Genomic DNA, 25,133 nt, shown 5'->3' with positions numbered 1-25,133 from the left:
GATAAATCTGAAACCCAAGGGACCCTCAAGCGCTTCCTAAGGAGAGCTCAAAATGAGTTTGAGCTCAAGGTGAAGAAGATAAGGAGCGACAACGGGTCCGAGTTCAAGAACCTTCAAGTGGAGGAGTACCTTGAGGAGGAAGGAATAAAGCACGAGTTCTCCGCTCCCTACACACCACAACAAAATGGTGTGGTAGAGAAGAAGAAAGGACGCTCATAGACATGGCGAGGACGATGCTTGGAGAATTCAAGACGCCCGAGCGGTTTTGGTCGGAAGCTGTGAACACGGCTTGCCATGCCATAAACCGGGTCTATCTTCATCGCCTCCTCAAGAAGACTTCGTATGAGCTTCTAACCGGTAACAAATCCAATGTGTCATACTTTCGTGTTTTTGGGAGCAAATGTTACATTCTAGTGAAGAAAGGTAGAAATTCTAAGTTTGCTCCCAAAGCTGTAGAAGGGTTTTTGTTAGGTTATGACTCAAATACAAAGGCGTATAGGGTCTTCAACAAATCGTCAGGTTTGGTTGAAGTCTCTAGCGACGTTGTATTTGATGAGACTAATGGCTCTCCAAGAGAGCAAGTAGTTGATCTTGATGATGTAGATGAAGAAGACGTTCCAACGGCCGCAATACGCACCATGGCGATTGGCGATGTGTGACCACAGGAACAAAAGGAGCAAGATCAACCTTCTTCCTCAACAATGGTGCATCCCCCAACTCAAGACGATGAACAAGTTCATCAAGAGGAGGCGTGTGATCAAGGGGGAGCACAAGATGATGATTTTATGGAGGAAGAAGCACCTCAAGCCCCTCCAACTCAAGTTCGAGCGACGATTCAAAGGAATCATCCCGTCGACCAGATATTGGGTGATATTAGCAAGGGAGTAACTACTCGCTCTAGATTAGTTAATTTTTGTGAGCATTACTCTTTTGTCTCTTCTATTGAGCCTTTCAGGGTAGAGGAGGCCTTGCTAGATCCGGACTGGGTGTTGGCCATGCAGGAGGAGCTCAACAATTTCAAGAGAAATGAAGTTTGGACATTGGTGCCACGTTCCAAGCAAAACGTTGTGGGAACCAAGTGGGTGTTCCGCAACAAACAGGACGAGCACGGGGTGGTGACAAGGAACAAGGCACGACTTGTGGCAAAAGGTTATGCCCAAGTCGCAGGTTTGGACTTTGAGGGGACCTTTGCTCCTGTGGCTAGGCTAGAGTCAATTCGCATATTGTTAGCCTATGCCGCTCACCATTCTTTTAGGTTGTTCCAAATGGATGTGAAGAGCGCTTTCCTCAACGGGCCAATCAAGGAGGAGGTGTACGTAGAGCAACCCCCTGGCTTTGAGAATGAACGGTACCCCGACCACGTGTGTAAGCTCTCTAAGGCGCTCTATGGACTTAAGCAAGCCCCAAGAGCATGGTATGAATGCCTTAGAAACTTTTTAATTGCTAATGCTTTCAAGGTTGGGAAAGCCGATCCGACCTTATTCACTAAGACTTGTGATGGTGACTTATTTGTGTGCCAAATTTATGTCGATGACATAATATTTGGTTCTACTAACCAAAAGTCTTGTGAAGAGTTTAGCAGGGTGATGACTCAAAAGTTTGAAATGTCGATGATGGGCGAGTTGAACTACTTCCTTGGGTTCCAAGTGAAGCAACTCAAGGACGACACTTTCATCTCCCAAACGAAGTACACGCAAGACTTGATCAAGCGGTTTGGGATGAAGTACGCCAATCCCGCAAAGACTCCAATGGGAACTGACGGACACGTCGACCTCAACAAAGGAGGTAAGTCCGTTGATCAAAAAGCATATCGGTCTATGATAGGTTCCTTGCTTTACTTATGTGCTAGTAGACCGGATATTATGCTTAGGGTATGCATGTGTGCTAGATTTCAATCCGATCCAAGGGAGTGTCACTTAGTGGCCGTGAAGCGAATTCTTAGATATTTAGTCGCTACGCCTTGCTTCGGGATCTGGTATCCAAAGGGGTCTACCTTTGACTTGATTGGATATTCAGACTCCGACTATGCTGGATGTAAGGTCGATAGGAAGAGTACATCGGGGACGTGCCAATTCTTAGGAAGGTCCCTGGTGTCATGGAGTTCGAAGAAACAAACTTCCGTTGCCCTATCCACCGCTGAGGCCGAGTACGTTGCCGCAGGACAGTGTTGCTCGCAACTACTATGGATGAGGCAAACCCTCTGGGACTTTGGCTACAATCTGAGCAAAGTCCCACTCCTATGTGATAATGAGAGTGCTATCCGCATGGCGGATAATCCTGTTGAACACAGCCGCACATAGACATCCGACATCACTTTTTGAGCTACCACCAGCAAAAGGGAGATATCGAAGTGTTTTATGTTAGCACCGAGAACCAGCTAGCCGATATCTTTACCAAACCTCTAGATGAGAAGACCTTTTGCAGGCTGCGTAGTGAGCTAAATGTCTTAGATTCGCGGAACTTGGATTGATCTATAGCATACATGTGTCTTATGCCTTGATCATGTTCCTTATGCATTTTGTTGTTTATCTATGGTGCTCAAGTTGTCCAAGCACTCCCCGGACCTCACAAGTCCATTTGCAAGTGATGCACATATTTAGGGGGAGATGTGCTACAACTTGACTCTTTGAGACTAACCATGTGCTTGAGTGTTCTTAAGATTAGTCTCAAAGGTGGATTGAAAGGGAAAGGTGGACTTGGACCATGAAAGACTTCCACTGCACTCCGATGAGAGGGTAACTTACTCCAAGTTCATCTCCATGTCTCTGATTGCCTTTTGCTCTTAATTGACAATTTTGGTGAAGCAATGGGGTTAAGGGCCAAAAATGATCCCGTTTTGGTGCTTGATGCCAAAGGGGGAGAAATTAAGGGCCAAAGCAACAAATGGATCAGCTACCACTTGAGAATTTTGAAAATAGTAGAGTTAGGACTTTTGATTTGTCAAAATTCTAAATGTCTCTTTTTGTCAAAAGTTGGTCTCTTGTGGGGAGAATGTTTGATTATGGGAAATAGGGGGAGTTTTTGAATCAGTGATCAATTTCTCTTGGAATACCTTTCTCTATGCCTCAACAAGTGAATTTGACTTAGAGATAGGAAATTGAGTTTGATTTGCAAAAACAAACCAAGTGGTGGCAAAGAATGATCCAAATATGCCAAATTTGAATCAAAACAAATTTGTGTTCTCATTTGCATTGATGTTGCACTTCTTTTAGTTGCTTTTTGTTGTGTTGGCATAAATCACCAAAAAGGGGGAGATTGAAAGGGAAATGTGCCCTTGGGCCATTTCTATAAGATTTTGGTGATTAAGTGCCCAACACACATTAAGGGAATGAGCATATGCCAAAGGGTGGACAAAGTGCAAATCAATACAAAGGTATGATTCTAGACTTAGTACATTGGTTTTTGTGTACTAACATATTTGTCTAAGTGCTAGAATCAGAGAAAAGACAATTGGAGAAGACTTGGCTCGAGCAGCCAAGACTCTGCTCAGTCTGGGTGCACCGGACTGTCCGGTGGTGCACCGGACAGTGTCCGGTGCGCCAGGCTGGCTCTGGTGAAAAGGCCGCTCTTGGGAATTCGTCGGTGGCGTACGACTAAAATTCACTGGACTGTCCGGTGTGCACCGGACTGTCCGGTGAGCCAACGGTCGGCCGCGCAATCCGCGCGTGACGTGTGGTCGAGCCAATGGCCAGAAGGGGGAACCGGACTGTCCGGTGCGCCAACGGCTCCAAAACTTCAACGGTCAGCTGCACCAGAATAGGAAAGAAATCCGCACCGGACAGTGAACAGTGCCTGTCCGGTGGTGCACCGGACTGTCCGGTACGCCAGTCGACAGAAGGCAAGAATTGCCTTCCTGGAATGCTCTCAACGGATCCTAGCTGCCTTGGGACTATAAAAGGGACCCCTAGGCGCATGGAGGAAGACACCAAGCACACTTTGAGCATTCTTGATCATTCACACTTCGTCTTTGCACACTCGTTTGACATTCTTAGTGATTTGAGCTCCGTTCTAGTGAGAACTTTGAGATATTCATTTGAGCTCAAGTCTTGGCCGTGTGTGTGTGTGCGTATTGCTGTGGACTTGTGTGTGTTGCTCATCCCATCCTTACTTCCATGTTCATTTGTGATCATCTTTTGTAAAGGCGAGAGACTCCAAGTTGTGGAGATTCCTCGCAAACGGGATATAGTGAAAGGAAAAGAAACACTATGGTATTCAAGTGGATCTTTGGATCACTTGAGAGGGGTTGATTGCAACCCTCGTCCGTTGGGACGCCACAACGTGGAGTAGGCAAGTATTGAACTTGGCCGAACCACGGGATAAACCACTGTGCCTCTCTGTGTTGATATCTTTGTGGTTTTCGTGTTTTGCAAGAACTCCTCTCTAGCCACTTGTCTTTATTGCTCTAACACTTAATCAAGTTTGTGGCTTTAAGTTTCAAGTTTTTACAGGATCACCTATTCACCCCCCCTCTAGGTGCTCTCAACCCTATGGTGATGCAGGGGCACCTCTAGCTAGGGCACAGAGGAGGGATGCCTCCTAGACTCCACCTCCTGCTTAGGAAAGGGGGAAGAGTCCTGTTGCTCCCTCTCCTGGTGTCGGCGCTCCTGCTCCTCACGCAGGCGGCGATGCAGTCTCTCCAGGTGACTCGACTGTCCGGACACCGTGCAGCGTAGTGGACGCTCCGCAAGGCGAGAGTGCAAGAAAGGAATCACCGACTTACATGCGGTGCATCTAAGATGAGCCATCTACAAAAGATGTCATAAACATAAGAGTAAGAACAGAACTATATTGTCACACTCGAATTTAAGGGACAAAGCCGGGTGCATCTCATACATGCGCCAAAGAACACGATATATATAATAATAGAGTGTATAGAGATAAATGTCACAATAACATCAGAGTACTTATTACATTGCGAAAGTCTTACAAAATAAAGGATAAATATAAATCGAACTAAACTCCATCTTTGGCGCCAATAAGTCAACTAGGAGACACCACCTAGATCAGATCAAACTACTCGTTGTGTGGCTCCTCTTGAACCACCTGTTCTCCTGTGGGGGGGGGGGGGTGAGACAGCAAGGGTGAGCTCACACATGATCATAGCTCAACAAGTTGTGGGGAAACCAGTGTACATGAACTCACCAAAGGTGGGAGTTCATGTGATGTGTAAGGCTGATCAACAATAGGGGTTAAAGCTGAGCATTGCTTTTAATAAGTTGGTCAAATTTTATTAGCAGTTACTAAATGTAAGTGAATACCAAACCATAATAAATAATAATAGAACAAAATTAATAATAATCCCATGCAATGCAGATGACAAATTGAATTTAAGTTCCATAATTTAATCATGCGAGAATTCTGAGATGCTCATGACCGTGAGCTCGACTAGTATACCAGTTTTACACTCTGCAGATGTTGTACCCCGTACCCACAAGTCATGTTACCCATCTACCAAGGGATCGCGACTTCCATACACCTCTACCAAGGAAGCGAGGCAGGGCAACACTACGAGGCCTTTACAAAGTTCCACTAGCTTCCGAAAACCCGCTACAGTTTATGGGAAGAGCACTTGCAAGAATCCCCCGTCTGACCGCCATCGCAGCAAAATCAACCCGAGAACGTCCTTGCATGCAACTCCCCTACTGCCCTTGCCCCTCTCGGGTAAGGTAGTCTTCCACTAGCTTTTCTAATTAGTCAGCCAAGGGCGTCCCATTCCACCCTTGCGGTGGCACGTGTTTCTCAAGTTAAGCTCCATGTTCCAATTAACATTAATGATCTTGACATGAACATAAATAAAATAACAACATAATTGGAACATGGATATAATGAAATATTAACCCAAAACCATATAAAGCAATAGCATAACTACCCAAGTGATTTAGGGGTAAACAAGGTAAAATGGATAAACAGACTAGGGTGACCTATTGGGTCCCATCAAAATTAAACCTATGCATGAATAAGTGATATTAATGAACATTATTGGGTAAAAAGTGATCAAGGGCACAACTTGCCTTCAATGAGCTCCTGCTCAGCAACTTCTATCTGCTGGGCACCAGGATCCTCAGTCATAGGCTCCTTTACTCGCCACAATACAAACAAGCACAATATATAGAGAAAATTAACATCACACCAAACTTGTAAACAAAATACAAAATAATAATCTACACACTAAAATAAGATCCTAGGAACAGGAATCAATAATTTTGGAGTTATAGCTTTTAAGTTATGAATTTCCAAAGGTTTTATGTGCTTAATATATGGTTAATTGAGAAATTAGTTTTTTACTGTTTTCATGCCAAAACAGAGACTCTAGGTGATAAACAATAATGTTACAAAATTTTAGCAACTAGAATGGTTCAATTTGGAGTTATATGAATTTTCTATGATTTATACAAGTTCTAGTAATTATTTTTGCACTAAAAATCTATTTCTAATTACTTTTCTATGATTTTCCAACTTTCTGGACTGGGCCTCAAATACTAGAAGAGGCAGGGGCCCCGGCGCAAGAAACCCGAGACCCAGCGCACAGTGGCTACAGACTGCGGATTGGTTTCGGTATTCTATAGGGGCCTAGGTGCAAAACTGCGCCCGCGAAGAGGTATCGTGAGCCCTGGGCCATCGGATCTCTAATTGACACATAGGATTAGATTATCAATATCTAAATCGGTATCAAATCACGCCCGTGGGATGAAAGATCTATGACCCATATTTTAATGTAACATGATTTGCTCGGATCCGACCGATCAGAAATCTACGGCTAGGGTTCCTTCGGACGAAGGGTTATTCACGGATTAGATCACGGCCACTCCCTGGCCATCCAACGGCTGAGGGACCCCTCTCTCCCCCAACCCCGGACATGGCGGCGCCACCGATGAGCTAACGCCGCCGGTGATGCCAATCGGCTTGTTACCGAGCTGTACGTCAATTAAAAGGGCCTATATGATCGCAAGGCTAAACCAAATCGGTTGGAAGTTATCTCACCGATGATTCGACGATGATCGAAGTTGTCCCCGCCCGCGCGGATTTGTGGCCAAGCGCGTGCAACAGCGAGGAATTGCAGCCGATATGGTGGCTCCCGGTCGCCCTGGTTGACACCCTTGAGATCACAACTCCATGGCGAAGATCACAAGCCCAAAGCCGACACCGATACACTGCCCAGGCCGAGAATGGCGGGCTACGCTCTCTCTCCCTCAACGCAGAATTCGATGGTGTCGAATCCCGGGTAGCGGCTAGGGTGTGGTCGTCGCGGGGCGCTACTGCCGGGGCGGTCTCCTTATACGTGCGGAAATAGCCAACGCACACCGTCAACAACCCGAGGTTGACGCGGCGTTTGCGGGCTCTGTTTGAGGGGAGGTTGTGGCGGAACCGCCTGAATTATTCCAACTTAGGTGCCGAAGTCCCGCCTTAGAGGCAACTACACACATAAATCGGAATAACCCGTCAGTCCCTCGGATCTAGTTCGATAAAGCCACTTATCCAGGATCGAATACCACTAGCTCACTTGAAGGTGAGGCACAAAGAAATACAATAAAGCATAATACCACAAATTTAAGGAGTATCATTAGTGATTACATTATCGGAGTTTCAGAAATAATAATCATAAATTTTTAATGCAGCAGAAATAACTAACGGAGAAAAACCGAGTAACATGGCGAAGCCTGGCTACGCTACTCCTCCTGGTCCTCTCCTACGGAAGCAATAACCCACTCGACCGTCTATCCCGGTGGCGGGGATGAAGGCCAAGTCACACCAGCAACTAATCAAGGAGGTACCTGCAAAAATTATGCCACAAGCAATACTAAGTATACTAATACTCAACTAGACTTACCCGGTGTGAGGAGTCTACTCCTCTACCTCTAGACATGCAGCTGTTTGGTTGAGGGGTTTGGTTTGACAAAAGCACTAGCTGAGTCTAAAATCAATTTTTAGCTTTTCAAGTTTTAGTATGATCCTTTTAAACTAGAGGTGTACCTAGCTAATCATATATGGTATCAAATATTTTATCAATCAACATCTTTTGCGAGTCACCTCATTTCCACTTATTACTCAATGTAGCAACATGGATCAAGCAGTCTCATTAGCTGCGGGAAGCAGACGATTCGAATCGAGTTTTTAAACCTTGCAAGGTAAACCTAAACACACGACGTGGCGAGGCACTCCGTCCCCACGCACATCAACCGTCCCCATCGATTCCCCGTCAACAGAACAGGGCTCACCGCCTTGGCGTACAATGCCTCACTGACCCCGACTGTCGTCGTGCAGTGACCGCACTTGTACCTACCATAACCGGAATGGGAGAACATGTCTCAGGTCGCGTGAGGGATAAAGTCTGCTGCCAGGTTCACTTAGTTACTAGGCTTGTCGATTTACCATATTTCTCGACATGTGCTTAGTACGTTCAAACGCTTGACACACGGTACCACACCTTAACCCTTATTCCAATTTCCATCTCGTAGACAACGCATCCCCATGGACCGTTGTCCACAGACCATCATCATTCTGATATAAAAATGGATACAACCAATTCCTGGCCTCGCGCGAGTGCTAGAAAAATCACTCGACTTTTACCGAGATCCCTAATTAGTAAAGCAACTACTCGCCCTAGCATACTAGTATCCATTTCAAAGAAATCCTGAGTTCATGCAACTAGGGTTTCAAACAACTCCTACACTTAAGTGCACAGTACAAACCTAGAATCATTAAGTGCAGTAAAATAGCATATATAACGGTTATGCATAAAACCGGGGCTTGCCTTTAATTTAACACTTAGATAGTTTTGTTGGGGGGTACTCGCTTGGCGAGCATCTACTGGTTAAGTCCACCATTCTTCAGGTCGTCCACCAACTGCATCTTGTGGTTGACACCACATCACTTGCTCGATCATCATCTCTCGGTTCTAAATGAGATACAATATGCATATGTATGAATATAATGAAAGTAGCATAAGATATTCAAATACACGGTAGCGAACTAAACATTTAATTGTAAGACACCATAAACAACCACACGCTAGCATTAGTTATCTACACGTTATCGACGTTCAACATTAACACCATTAAAAAGACGACAACATTTTATTTATTTACGCAACCCAACTACGACATCACAAGTACGTGCATTTTATTTATTTGGATACGGCTTTTCATTAGTTCTTCTAGTAATCATACAAAAGCATCCCAACAACACAAGTTTCACAAAGTACCTATGCATCAATGTCTATGGAACTTCTATATCACAATCCACTAGAGAAAGAAACATATAAACAGAACACATATGTCATCTCAAGTTTAGCCATGGCAAGTATACGTTAATTAGGAGCTAACCAAACATTTTTAGCAAAAAGGGTGAACTAAACATTCAAATGCGCACTTGCAGATTTTTAGGACAACAGCACAATAGTTACTTGTTTTAATCATAACTCTTCAATTATTAATCCGAAACTAGCAAGCTAGGATTTTCTGGAAAGCTTAAAAAGTGAACTACAACTTTGGTATTTTTATCTCAACAAGATTCAACACTCAGCAATGTTAAAAAGTGCTAATACAACAACTCTATCCAGATTTGGACAGATTCAGACTTGCAACTTCAAAAATTCACAACTAAAGATTCAGATATCCAAACAAAGTGATCTTAGACTTTCTGGAAAGCTAATTAAATATTCGACAAATTATTTATAAACATCTCTGGTTGATTTAATATGTATCAAGGGTAAAATACACTATGAAGGCTGTGCTGTCTAGAACTGGACAGATTCAGTCTTCACACCTTAAACATCCATAACTTAATCTTCAGACCACCAAAAATAGTGATCCATGACTTTTTGGAAAGCTTGGCAAAAGCACTACATAACTTTTATAATCACCAAGAAGTGATTCTAGGTTTAATCAAATCAAACATCACAGTTTTCAAAATCTGTTCTGACAGTGGACAGAACACAGCAACCAGTTTGTAAAATTCATAACTCCTAAACTGTTAGGCCTATGGTCATGAAATTTTAACACTAGCAAGATAAGAAAAGCAGCTACAACTTTCTTATAACTACCATGAACAGATTGTAACATTCACTTAAGCAAACAATTTAATCTCTGAAATCTGTACAGAAATTGGACAGATTCAGTTACTGAATTTGCGAAAAGCACAACTTCTAAACGATCAGACTTATGGCCGTCAAATTTTAACACCAGCAAGATAATAAGGTTATATACAACTCTTCTATACAACGTTTCTACAGAAAACATAATTTAATTCATCAAACAAACAGCACAAGGAAAACAGTGCGTGCAGTCCAAAACAACAATTAATAACTTTCAGCTTCTATATAATTCAAGAATTGCCATGTTTTAGAGACTTCAAGTATTCTAACACTTAACCATTTGTTAGAGTTAAAATAATCAAATGAGGACTAATAAGTAGACTCGCTAATTTTTATCCATGTCATTTCGAGCACTAGAAGTACCATACTCAATTACAACGCATTCTCCCCGATAATCAATATCGAAGCGCTTTTCACCCAATAGTTTGCATTTTAACTTAGACATCACATGAGCACTACTACTTTTCATCCGCGACCATAACCATACGCATTTAGACGACAACAAGCAATTCATCGTGACTACGAGCTTTACTAAAGCCATCTAACAAGTTGGTTAACCAAGCAACAACCTAGGCTCGCTAATTAACATACATGTCGGCTAGCCTATTATTATTCTAATCCAAGACACAACCTATACATATAACAATCACTTAACGCAATCGACTCCTACTTAACATGAGTTGGCTAATCATAGCATAAGACTTAGCAAGCCATTTTAGACATCGCAACTCAAAAACATGGGTTGAAGCAGATTAATCAGCTTTTCCTAATCATTGCTCAATTTAAATTTGTTAACACACAAGTCACCTAAAATAACACATTTTTGGGATCTAACATAGAGACATTTATACATGGAGTAAAACTCCATAAGACTACATTTGCTACTGAAGGACCTAAAGCACTTATGTGCATATCTTACCGGATTGTTCTTCAATTTTTAACAAGGACCGACTTACGAACACTACTCGCCTTCAATAATTATTGGGCTGCGATAACGCTCATATAGGACCTCTAATCGATCAACAAGACATTTATTTATCCAACGGGCATAGAATATAATGATTGACAAAGCGAAACATCACATTGCCATACAACAAAAATCATGACAACACCGGCAGATACTATCCACTAACCGTTTGAAAAACTCAACTTACTTCTCGCTTGCCACTACACATTACTCCTCAATCACACAGCCATAATGAGCATCCTTCACACGATTATATAATAGCGACCTAAGCGTCGTGTTACATAATACATACATCTTTCTTCGTTGCGAGTATAACCATATTACGGCATATACCCGCACACCTCAAACAAATATCTTACGCCACCACTACCATAATACACCACGGCACACACACATACATGCACTAATTCAATCGTCACATCACTTGTATTTCCGGACTTACTCAACACATAAATTTCTATCGATGCATTTCTCACAACATATCCTGCATTTTAAAAATTATCCTCACAGAAAAACACACATCAAGTACATTCTTACTGGAACTTAAAAACATCTGAGCCTTCTTTCTAACTCATTTTATTTCGCCACAAACTTCCATCCATACCAATACAATTTTTTACACATATAATCACACATGCACATCATCGACCAATTTATACGAATCGTCAACCACCAATCTCTAACTCAAAATCATGAACACAACCATACTACGACCTATCACCGAAACATTTCAACCACATCTATATAATTTATTAATCGAGTCAATCGAGAGTGACATGCATCGGCTCACCATAAAACAACCCAATCGGTGTTTGTAAGAACGATGGCGATTCCGATTTGTGCATCGCTCCGAACATCCGACGAGCCTTGAGCGGCTTGCCTTCTTCTCCGCGCAAAACACGGGTTCCTCTCCTCGACAAAAACAAAATAGCACACATACACAATTAATCAAAGGAAAACAACGCCGATGAGGAATCGAACAAGGATCGTAGAAGTATCACCGGGGGTGAACAACGACGACGCGTAGGCGCTGCGCAGATCCGACGAAGTGAGACGCGTAGACGGTCGAACTGCGCAGATCGACGATGCGGCATGGGGCTGTCCCAAACACCAACACGACGGCGTGGGTCGGGACTGCGCAGATCGAGCGAAGCACGCAATGTGGAGGGGAATCCGGGGCTGCTGCTGCGGACCGGCACCGCTGCGCAGATCGGGTCGACGCTGGCTGCGGACAAGCGCACAAGAGCTATGGCCTGCGGCCTGGCGAGGTCGGACGGCGCAGCTGCAGTAGAGCACAAGGCAGAGCTCGAAGCAGGGTGCGGTCATCAAAGCTAGGCGCTAGGAGAAGATCTGGTGTAGGGCATCCATGGGGGTAGCTCTGTTCGGACACCATGGGGAGAAGAGCAGGAGCTTAGGGTACCGAGCAGCTGGAGGAGAGAGCTCGCAGGGAGGGGCTTCAGCTGCTGGTGCCCATTGGAGGAGGGGCTGGAGCTTGGGGCGCCGGCCATGGAAGTCGCATGGGGCGCCCATGGGAGGCTGGGGAAGCTGTTGCTCGCCTGCAGGGAGGGGTCGAGCCTAGGGATGGATGGCGGCTAGGTGGGGAGCTCGCGGCCATGGGGGGAGAAGAGCTCCTGCTGCTGTCGTGTGCGCGCTGGAGCTTGCTTGAGGAAGGGGAGGAGACGTCATGGGCAGCAGAGGGGAGCATCGGCTGGGAGATTTTCTGCGCCATGAACAGGGAAGAAGAGAGCTATGCGTGTGGGGGAGAGGAGGAAGATGGCTGTGGCGGCTGAAAAAATAGAGGGGTGGGAATGAAAAATGGCCAAGTGCAAGGAGGAGAGGGTCCGTATTTATAGAGAAGCCCTAGGGTTAGAGTTCTTAGTGGGCCGGGTTGGGCTGGCCCAAAACACTAAATTGAGTCGCGCTAAATTATTTTCTGGAATAAAATGCTCCTGTGGACTTCATCTGTACGCAAAACAGAGTGAACTAGAGTTCGGACGAACGGAAGGTTGAGCGATTAATTCGGCCGAGAGTTTGATTTGACTTCGCTCGGCAATAATTCCCTACGCATGATTCGAAAATAAATTGTCTCGGGATACGACCGGCTTTCAGATTTATGATTGAAAGAGACAAACCGCGACATTTAGAAATCGTCGCCGATGTTGATTTTTGAAATCGGATTAGACATAGAGGTATTAAGCCGAGTCGAGTAAGAATTTATTAGAGAGCGACATACTGAGTATTCCGTTTGAGAATACGGATCCGGATAAAATAGTCGAACATAGATCAAAGTTCGAGGAATTAGACTCAGGCTCAGATCAAATAACAGTCGTCGAGAGTTTGATTTAATGAGCTTCAGATGAGATTTATAATTCGAGAAGGATTTTCGAGTGTGCATTCGTTCCGAGAAATAAAAGTTTTAACAGGCTCCAAAATTGGCTGTTTCTCGCGATCGAATAACTCCGACTTCGGTGAACTTCCATGATTAATCCTGATAAACAGAGATAGACACGATCGAGAAATAGGAATTTTCACTGAGCATCCGAGATTAGGATAAATCTACCGACATAACGCGAAATTGACACCTAGGGTGTCACAGAGGTGACGAACGTGCTGACCTACGATCCCGCAGACCAGTGAAATGAGGTGAAGAAACGCGGCGAGTGGCTGCCCGTTGGGGCCCGTCTGTCGGCGCATGGTGGAATGGAGGGCTGTTGGGCCGCGCACGGAGAGGGACTGGGCCGCACAGGTTGCTTTCGGCCCAAGCGCCATTTCTTCTTTTTATTTTATTTTTCCTTTTTCTGATTTATATTTTCCCTTCTCATTTGAGTTCAAATTTCAAACTCATATCCTTTGGTAAATTTTCTCAGATTGAAAGTATAATTTGAACATACTAGTCTTACTTTTATTTATAATATTTATTCTGTATATATTTTCTTTTTAGTAATTCTTTTCTTCCCTCTCCACATTTCTTTAGATTTTTGTTTTCCAAATTAGAGTTTAATTCCCAAATTTGGATATTAATATATTTCTTTTTAGTTTTTTTATATTGTCACAAAATGCACACAAAATAAAGTCTAGCATGATGCATAATTTTGTGGCATATCTTTTATTAATTATTCGTTTTTTAAATATGGTGTTCACATGTGATGATAAGTAGATTCACACACAAATAAAAAATAATGGAAATCACATTTCTCCTCTTATTTTATCTCCTACAAATTGGGTATTACATATATGACCAACAAGTAAACCATAAGTAGAATAAGATAATTTTTTGTAAGGTGAGTATATATGTAGTATAACATAGAATTGGTCGAGATGACCAACTTTTGAAGTAACACCAAGGGTCAAGGTGAGAATAAGGGTCTACAGTCCTTAAATCGACCATTCTTGTGTAGGTTAGCGGTCCTACAATCAGCAAGACTTTGATACCACTTATGTCACCCCCGATTTTGGGAAGGTAAACCGAATGCGAACTATGTACGTGCCAGGATCAGAAATTCACGTACACATCGATTACATAATTGGACATCATCACACATTGCTCAAAATAATAGCGGAAATAAGTACTTTATTACATCACGATGTCCAAAGCATCCACAAAGTCATTAACTTAAGTCATAATCAATGTGCTGAACGAAACGAAGTTCGATAAGGCCTTCACAGGCAGCTGACTAGGGGTTTGCCACTAAACTATTCTAGAATCCTCGAAGTCCTGAAACTCCTAGAAATCCTCCATGTTGTCTTTATCTTCTCCTGAGCACTAGTTGCAATGGGGACAACATGGGGTTTGGTGTTTTTAAGTAAGGGTGATTACACATCAACGTACTCAACAAATGTCCTGTTTGGCTAAAGTGGACTAGGTGTATGTTGGGTTATGCTTAAAGCAGTTGCTTTTAGTTGGTCAGGTATTTATTGCTAGTAGAAAGCCAATTTTAGCAATAATCTCAGGTTATTAACCCAAATAGTACTCCCTCCAAGAGGAAATACCATAGATATAATCATCATCATTAAGCATCATCATAAAAGTATCCAGAGTAACTCTAATTAAAGGAGCTCCCATGGCTGCTCATAACCGTGAGTACGGCTGATATACGAGTTTCTAACACTCTGCAGAAGTTGCACACTTTACCCACGAGTCATGATCCCTTCCCAGTCCGGGTTGTGCAGACCTGATCTTCACTACCGAGGTGAATGGCCAGGGATTCACTACGTAGCCTTTACAAAGATTCCCCTAGTCTGTAGTTGCTCGTTAGGCTTCGCTAGTCGTACTAACACAGTACTCCTCCCTAAGGTGGGTGACTAACAAAACCAAATCGAATGAACCTTGATGTCCACCCTTAGCAGAGCAAGCACTATGCCCCGGCCCCCATTGACGGCACAACTGCGAAGCAAACTACACCCCAGATTCATCCAATTAATCAGCTAAGGGCATCCCTGTAACACCCTTGGTGTTACTGCCACTAAAACTTGAGCATAACATCATGTGCATTAGCATATCATGTGATTGTTACACTTAGAATGCATTCACTAGGCAAAAATTTCAAATGAGTTCTATTGATGTGACTAGTCATGGGTAAAACCCTAGAGTAGGGTACTTAACCCTAAACTGGGCTTAAAAGAGTAAACAAAGCCTAAATAAGAGAAAACTTCAAAACTTATTAGTAATGATCATAAAATGTCATCATTAATGGACTTAAGTGGCATCCAAACCCTAGAAGTACCAAAAACCCTAAATAGATCCCCAGAAAACCCTGGAATGAAACCCTAGGGGGTTATATGTAAATTTTGCACACTTTTGGACCCAAGTGCAAAAATCATGGAATTAGGGTACCTCATGTCATATGGTTCACATGTTTGAAGATTTACAAGTCAAATGATGTGAATTGGGCTTATTTGCAAATAGCCACTCAACTTCCCTCACATGACTAAGTCTGAAAACAGTTGAATAGAGCTGACTTTAGAGCTCTGTAGATCTAAAACTATTAGGAATTTGCCTAGGGTCAACACATCAAAAGTCTAGAGCTACTATAGGAGTACAACTTTGCTTAAGGGATTAAGCATTGTGTTGTACAAAAAGATGAAGATAATTGACCCTAAAGTTTAGATGTCAGACAATTGAAAAACTGAACATGGACTGTCAGTGAGTTTTGAAGAACTTTAGGCTGGATTCATGCTCCAAGGAGTAAGCAACTGAGTATGATCTCTGCAGCAGAATTGTAGTTTGTATATAGGGCTACAAGTTTGCTACCAACCGATTAGTAAGTTGTCATGCAAAAATTCAAGAAAAATGCTTCTAAAGATCCTCTGTCACACCAACTGATGAAGCCTCGTGATGGTACAGTGACTGCATCAGGACGCCAGCGTAGAGAAGTTCACCACCGGCGACCGTGCGCCCGAATTCACGCCGCCGTTGTGATTCGTGCTCACCGCTGACCGGATAACGCTTCTGGATAAAAGATCTTCGCCTGGGGATAACACCAGCGGCTGGCCGCCATACCCCTTTGCTTTGTGGTCGGCTCAGATAAGTTCACCGGGATCAGCCGCCCGTCGATCGGATGCCACGTGCCTTGAAGCTTCATCATGTCGCCGTAAGCCGCTCTATGTCACTGGCTCGTCGCTGGTGAGTCTGCCACGGTGAAAGCCACTAATCATGTGCGCCAGTGCCCCTCCTCCTCTCTAGCCGCCACGTGTCTCCGTCCAATTCACTAGCCATCGCTCAAACTCACTATAAATTGAGCACACCCTCGACTCCGTTAGGTAATCCAGCATCCAATCCAACTGCTTGTGCTCTCAATTATTCACCAGAGCCCACGAATTGCTCTTTTCCCCCAAATCGGTTTCCGCCACCGTGAAAGAGCCCTTGCCGTGGCCAGCTTGTTCCAGGTCTGTTCATACTCTCTGATCGTTTGTTTTAGTGTCCTTAGGTTCTCCTAATGCTGCTCGACTCATTCAATTGAGCTATACTGCCCTAGATCACCGGGAACACTTTTGTTCCTCCGTGGTCTGCGCTGTTTCCGTGGACCGGACGATTTAGCGCTTCGCTAGTGAAATTGATTGAGGGAAAACACTTGTTAAGGGTTAAATTAGGTCTCAGCCGAATTAGAGCACCGGTCGTTAAGTATTGTGGCCGGTATGAGTTCGCCGGAACTTGGTTCTCCGCCGTGCGACGTCGGGGACATCGGGTCGTAAAGAATTAGAACTTGGGGGGCTTCGGTGTAAATGTCAGCGACTGAGGCAACAGTGTCGCGGGCTCTTTCGGATTGTTTTCAAAGCCAGGGTCCTCAGTACAAAACCGCCGCACGGGCGAGTTCTGTCTTTGTTGGGTCGTCTCGGACTGAAATGAGCCCACTACTGTAGCACCTTTCTCTTTTTCTTTTTCTGCCAGGACTAGAGAATTCCTAGAAAATTATAAAAAATGCTAAAAATACCATCCTAATTATGCTAGTCTCCTGATTTTCTATAGTATTTAATAAAAATAGTTTTAGGATTTTTATTCCAAATAAGGAATTATGGAGTATTTAAAATAGCCGAAACTCATACCCCTGGAATTTTAGAAATTAATTAATAATTTAAAAAATCACCAAACTTTGTAGATAAGCTTTAAATATTATTTAGAAGCCTTGGGTAAAGTTTGGCATGATTTGGACCATGTTTGGTACCTAGAACCCAAAACCCTAGTCCCCTGCCCTATGAACTTCACTATAGACTCCAAAAACCCTAGTTTCCCAAAGATCCGTGAAGGAAAATTATATTCAAGACCTAAGATAATATAATTTTATTATCTTTGCATTTTCATAAGCATTACATGAGCATTCATGATTATATATGGCTATATATAGAAAACGAAAAAGAGATAGAAGTTGAAGAAGCAAGGACTACACCACCACCACCTGAAGAACCTCAGGCAGGGAACTGCTTTTATTTTGACATCTGTGGAGCAGAGCCTGACTCACCTATAACACAAGGCAAGCCCCGGTGTATTTGCCATCTCCTTGCTATTTAAAATCTTTCTCACTTGCTTGATGCATTAAGTGATAGGAGTTGTGTGCTAAACAAGTTGCTGCATTTTCTTCCTTGAGAATTTAATTCCCTTTTTTTGATCCCCTATTTATAAAAAGGTTTTTCTTATGCTTAGCTTTGCTTTAGAAAAACAAAATGTTTTGTTTTGACAAAAGATGATGCTTCAAAGTGGGTGGGATGTTTTCAAAAATAAAACTTGATGGTGGATCCATCATGGCCGTGATGGGTTCAACATCGGAAAAGATGTACCTCTGTCAGGTACCAAACTTTGGGTTTGAATGATTAAGCTGAGACTGGGCGGGTGACTTGCACGAGAAGAGAGTCTCGGTGTAGTATCTCCGTCTGAGTCGATTAAGGACCTTGTCGATGTAGGCTTGCTAATCGAGGACCCTTTAACTGGTCACATGCCTCATCATGGGTAAGCTTTGCCTCGAGCAGACTAATACCAGAATAAGATAACACGCAATGGGAGTGGAGAGATGGCGAGAGTAGCGTGTACCCTCCGTGGCAAGAGGCTGGACGGTGGTGTATCTGTGCTCTCGGTTGGCGTGAACCTGATCTGGTCTTAAGAACCCCGGTGGCGAGTTGACATATGCAAGGGTTAAGTGCTACATATGTCGTGTGATTGGAGATCCTCAACTGAGTATTAATCGATTCGGATCACTGTTACTTCTCGGATATGAAGACTTGGTCACGGCCCTACACGTAGCATTCTAGTAAACATGAATGGTTGATAAAAAGATGGCCAGTATAGGTCAAGTGCTTGAACTAGGGTAGAAAGAACTCTAGACTCAGGTAATGACTTAACCTGCTAATAAAATTGGATTTTTAAGGATCCACTATTAGTAAGCATTTTTGCAAACAGAGTCTTGATTCTTGATTAAGCCTTACCTTGACTCCCTTAAAGCTAGCATATCCTTGAGAGTCTTTTATTTTGACAGGTAAGACTTGCAAAAGTACACTTCGTACTCAGGGCTTTGTCCCATGTTGTTTTAGGTGAGGAAGCAGCAAATTTTTGTTGCTTTTGTTCCAAGGTGGTGCCTAAAGAAGAAAGCCAAGACTGAAGCTTCGGGAGGAAGTGTCCTCCTTTAAAAAAACTTTTTACTGTTTATCAGGAGGGGGTTTTGCCTCCCAGGTTATGTAATAATGTTACTTCAGCACTCTTATATTTGCTCTAGTCTGTAATAATACTACTCTTTCTATACTTCAATATAAAGTAAGTTATTGTAACTGCTTCCGCATACTCGTACCTCTGATGTGTTGTAATATCTGCGTGACGGGTGAAACGCTCTTGGGCAAGGTAAAGATTACAGATATCGAACTTGTCAAGTGATCAGGTGCACCTGCATGGTTGTCTGAGGTCCGATGGACAAGGACAACTGTAGGTGGGCCTAATGACTTGGGAGGTTCTGTCACAATCCCAATCCACCCTCATGGTTGTACTGTTTTCCGAGGTGGTCATCCAGCGAACAGGTCCTTAAGGAGAGGTACTCAGGAAATAGCCCGAGTCCCCAAAAGTATCACAAGTTCATCATCATAATCAAGATATCATCAACATATCATAAATATCCTCATCATGTTTGTTGATTAAAGTAAAGCAGTAGCATGATACTAATCATAATAACCAATTCCCAAAGGGTAATCAAGGACAGGAAAATCGAACACTAGTCAATCCTTAGGTTGATCATGGTATGCGAGAAAGTAAATTATAAAGTAAATAGGGCATAATGGGTTAGAGGACACTTGCCTTCACCAGGTTGCTGCTTAGGGAAGTCACCTGCAACACACTCGGGAACCTTAGACTGCTCGTTGTCTATGCAAAGCAATCATTCATTCATCACACTTGGAGAATTATTACAAAAGAACCGAGGGGCTCTTTAACAAATTTATTAGAAGAAGGGGTAAGGGGTGGTCTTGGCCATTCGATCATATGCCAATGGCCAAGACCAGATTTGTGGGCGAGCGCGAGCGAGCGCTGATAGATTGACCAGTGCGGGCTGACCGGTCGGTCCCAACGCCAAGGGCGCAGGCGACCGACGAGTGGGACCTAGGGGCAGGGGCACGCGCTCAAACCTATATCCAGTGACTTGGGCCACTCGATCAGGGATGGGTGGCCGAGATCAAGCGCACGGCGGGTTAACGACACGGTGGTTGGCGCTGCTCCCATTCGTGACGGTGAAGTTGCCGGAGACGAGGCAAGCGCGGGCTCCGGGGGTCTGAGGTCGGCGCTCCGGGCAGGTCGATGGTACTCCGGCGAGCAATCTCGGCCATGGGGAGGGGTGATCGGGTGTGCCGAAGCCGGCGCAAGCTCCGATGAGGGGTGTGGGACACCTAGGGCCAAAACACATGCACGGGGCAGGGCTAAATCGACTGGACGTCGAGCAGGCGCGGTGGACCGGAGCGCAGCGACTTCGGAGAGCACTAATTCACCGCAGAGGGAACAAAACCAGGGCAAGAAAGTGCGGGGATGGTTCCTTACCTCGGGACGATGCTCGAGAGGCTTGGCGCGGCGTTTGGAGCTCCAGGTGGTCGACATGGCGGGCGTGGATCACCGTTGAGCTCGGGCGGCGACGATTGAGCGCGAGAGAGGCTAGGAGCGGGTGAAATGAGACAGGGGAGAGAGGGCGGGTGCACGCAGGGCTCAAAAAGAGCTGAGGGACGTGGGGCGCGATGTGGCCGGGCTTCTCGGCGTGCGTGCGTGTGCGGGTTCAGCGACAGTTGCGGGGAGGACAGAGCTGACAGGTTGGGCCCCTGTCCCTCATTGTATAGGCGTTCAAGTGGGCTTCTAACTTCGATGCCCGTCAGTAACCCTAAACCTTGTCTAATTTTGGATATAATCTGAGTTAGTCTTCCTTCCCCTTAAGTGTGTGACCCTATAGGTTCACGTACATATAGACATGGCCCAAGTACTCTTACTTGGCTCAATAATTGACAACGGCCTCTAGCAAGTTGTGACGGAACCTTCCAAGGTATTAGGCCCACTTACAGTTGTCCTTGTCCTAAGGACCTTGGACAACCCTGTAGATGCACATAATCACTCAACAAGTTCGGTACTGTACCTTCACCATTTTGCCCAAGAGCTCTTCACCCGTCACGTAGATATTACATCACATCGGAGGAAAGAATGAGCGGGAGCAAATTACAATAACTTAATTTACATTCATTCAATATATATAGAGAGAGTATTATTATTATTATTACAATATGAGGTACTATGAGTGCATAACATATTATTATTACAGACCCGGGAGGCAAAAGACCCTCCCGCACAAAAGAGTATTGTTTTTAAAGTGGGAGGCCAACATCCTCCCGCGACATACTTCACTGCTGGGGCTCATCCTTGGCTACCACCTTTGAACAAAAACAACAAAAGTCTGCTGTTTCCTCACCTACAACAACATGGGTTCGAAAACCCTGAGTACGGAGTGTACTTTCGCAAGTCTTACCCGTCAAAAGAAAAGACTCTCAAGGATATGCTAGCTTGAGGGAGTCAAGGTAAGGCTATTCAAGAATCAAAGACTCTGTTTGCAGCAATGTTTACTAATAATGGATCCTTAAAATCCAATTTTATTATCAGGTTAAGTCATTACCTGTAACTTGAGTTCTTTCTACCCTAGTTCAAGCATTTGACCTGCACTAGCCGTCTTTTATCAACCCTTAAGTTTACTGGAATGCTATGTGTAAGTCAGTGACTAAGTCTTCATGTCTGAGAAGTAACGACGATCTGAATCGATTAATACTCAGCTGAGGATCTCTAATCACACGACATATGTAGCACTTAACCCTTGCATATGTCAACTCGCCATCGGGTTTCTTAAGACCAAACCGGGTTCACGCCAACTGAGAGCACAGATACACCACCGTCCAGCCTCTTGCCACAGAGGGTACACGCTACTCTCGTCATCTCTCCACTCCCATTGTGTGTTGGCCTTTCTGGTATTAGTCTGCCCGAGGCAAAGCTTACCCATGACGAGGCATGTGACCAGTTAAAGGGTCCTCGGTCAGTAGGCCCACATCGACATGGTCCTTAAGCGACTCAGACAGAGACATTACATCGAGACTCTCTTCTCGTGCAAGTCACCCGTCCGGTCTCAGCTTTATCATTTACAATCCCAAAGTTTGGTACTTGGCAGAGGTACATCTTGTCCGATGTTGAACCCTCACAACCATGATGGATCCACCGTCAAGTTTTATTTTTTGAAAACATTCCCATCCATTGTGAAACATCACCTTTTGTTTTTAAAACAAAACAAGTTGTTTCTCTAAAGCAAGGCTAAGCATCATAAAAATCCTTTTTATAAAAGGGTATCAAGGAAAGGTAATCAATTTTTCCAAGGAAGGAAATGCATCAACTGTTTAGCACACAACTCCTATCACCTAATGCATCAAATAAGGTGATAAAGATTTTAAAATAGCAAGGAGGTGGCAAATGCACCGGGGCTTGCCTTGTGTTGTAGGGGAGTCAGGATCTGTTCCACAGATATCAAAATAAAAACAGTTTCCGGCAGGTGGAGTTTCAGTTGGTGGTGGAGTCTCTTATTCTTCAACACTTACTTCTTCTTCGTTTTCTATACATAACCATACATATACATGAATGCTCATGTGATGCTATGGATATGCAATTATAATAGAGACACATCAAGTTGTATCTTGAATACAACTTTCCTTCATGGTACACCAGGGAAACTAGGGTTTTCTGAGTCAGTATCCTATTGGGATAAGGCAATTATTACTTATAAAGCTAGGGTTTTGGGCTTTGCGCTTTGGGAATCAAACAATGTCCAAAACATGTCAAACTTCACCCATGGGTTCTAATTAACAAAGTAAGTTCACCTAAAAAGTTTTATGATTTTTGGAGCTATCTAGGAACTTATAAAATTCCAAAAGACTAGCTTTATGCCTTCTTAAATACTACATAATTCCTAGTTTGGATTAAAAATCTTGGAACTATTTTTATTAATTACTAGAGGAATTTAGGAGTCTAGTAAAATTGGTCTCATATTTTTACCATTTTTCTAGAATTTTCTATAAATTCCCTAAGCCTGGCAGAAAAAGAAAAAGAGAAGAATGAATAGTAACGGGCTGAAACCAACCCGATACGGCCCACGCCCAGGCGAAACGCGCCGCGCACGCGCCCGTGTTGGTGGTTTTACACAGAAGACCTCGGCTTTTTGAACAAGCAGTAAAGAACCCCGTGCACTATTCACATGTATCGCTGACATCTGCACCGATGCCCCTCCCTTTCTATTTCTTCGCAAGGTGGCATCCCCGAGCACGGACAGTGGAGCAGTTGCTCCGGTGAGCTTGTACTGGCCAAAATACCCAATAATTTGTGCCCGACTTCTGTTTTACGCCTAATTCTACCCACAACGACCTTAAGCCCTCAATCAATTGCAAAGCTCTAGCTCAAATTCTTCCCGTCCACGATGATGGCGCCAACCGAGGATAACTCAAGGTGTTCCCAATGATTTAACCTGGTCTAGTTCAATTGACTGGGCCTATAAGCACCCGTAGCACACAAGGATGCGGGAACGAAAGAAAGGAGGGTATGAACAAACCTAGGGACGGCGGTCCACGACGCGATGGCTCACGGCGGAGCGGAGAGTGGATTGGGGGAAATCCCAAATTAGAGCTTGGTGGTAGACGATCTGAGGTACGAGCGGGTGCACTGGCTTCGTGACAACCCAACGGAGCTAGCGGTACCATCAATTTATAGTGTCCGAGAGCGGTGGCGGCTAATTTTGAGAAGTTGTGTTGGCGGCCGGAGAGAGGAGAAGTCACTAGCGCGAGCGCTATCGTGGCTTTCACCGTGGCAAAGCCACCGGTGATGGACGGGATTGCTACAAGGGTTCACTACGACGTGTTAAACCTCCCAGGCACGTGGCGCACGATCGGTAAGCGGCCAACGCCGGCGAAGATCATTCCGGCCAGCCGCGACCAAGTGGGTACGGTGAATTCAACAGTGACCGAGTCCGAGCCAATCTGGGCGCTAAGATCTTTTACTCCCCTTAGTTATCCACATTGCGCTTGGCAAGAATCGCGACGGCCAGCGTGAATCCAGGCGCGAGGTCACCGGCGGCGAGGTGCAACACACCTCAGATCATCTTCAGTTACTGTACAATGGCCACCTTCATCAGTGTGTCTGTCAGAGCGAGTTGAGAAGCTTCATTCTCCATTTTTCATGTGGTGAGCTATTGATCCATCTGTACCAAAGTTGTAGCTCTATAAACTAGCTACAATTCTACTATAGAAACCTTGATCATTTACTTACTCCATCGAGCTTGAATCGAGTCCAAAGTTCATCAAAACTCATTGTCAGACCAATATCAGACTTCATTGGTGACTGACATCCATACTTTGAGCCCATTTAACTCCAATATTTGTACAACACTAATGCCTTGTGACTTAAGCAAAGTTATGCGCCTATAGTAGCTGTACAAATGTGATGTGTTGACCTAGGGCAAAATCCTTATGAATTTGAAGATACAGGGCTCCAAAGTCGACCCCATTACACTGAATTTCAGACTTAGTCACATAGTACTCATGTGACCCTTTTGCAAATAAGTCCAAATTCCATCATACAACTTGGAAATTCTCCAATACAAAAGTTACTTGGTTTGTAGTGTATTATCACTTTGCCATTTGCACTTTGGTCCAAAAGTGCCTAGAATTTACATTTACCCCCCTAGGGTTCCAGTTAGGGTTTTTCTAGGGTTTCTTTTAAGGTTTTGGGGACTTTAGGGTTTTTGTGCCACTAAAGTACATCAAGGGTGATACCTTGTGAACAATTCCCATAGCTTTTGAAGTTATAACTTATTTGGGCTTCACTTACATCCATAAGTCCTAATTCAGGGTTAAGTACCCTACCCTAGGGTTAAACACCCATCAAGTCACCTCATCACAACCTTTTGAAAATTTTACCTAGTGAATGCACTCAAGGTGTAACAAACACATGAAATGTCAACGCACATGATGTCATGCTCAACTTTTAGTGTCAGTAACACCAGGGGTGTTACACAAGACATGTCAACTCCTATGCGCACGTAAAGA

The sequence above is a fragment of the Zea mays genome, chromosome 4 (assembly GCF_902167145.1).
Source record: "Zea mays cultivar B73 chromosome 4, Zm-B73-REFERENCE-NAM-5.0, whole genome shotgun sequence".
NCBI lineage: Eukaryota > Viridiplantae > Streptophyta > Magnoliopsida > Poales > Poaceae > Zea > Zea mays.
The sequence above is the reverse complement of the archived record's forward strand: the minus strand, read 5'-3'. Positions refer to the sequence as shown.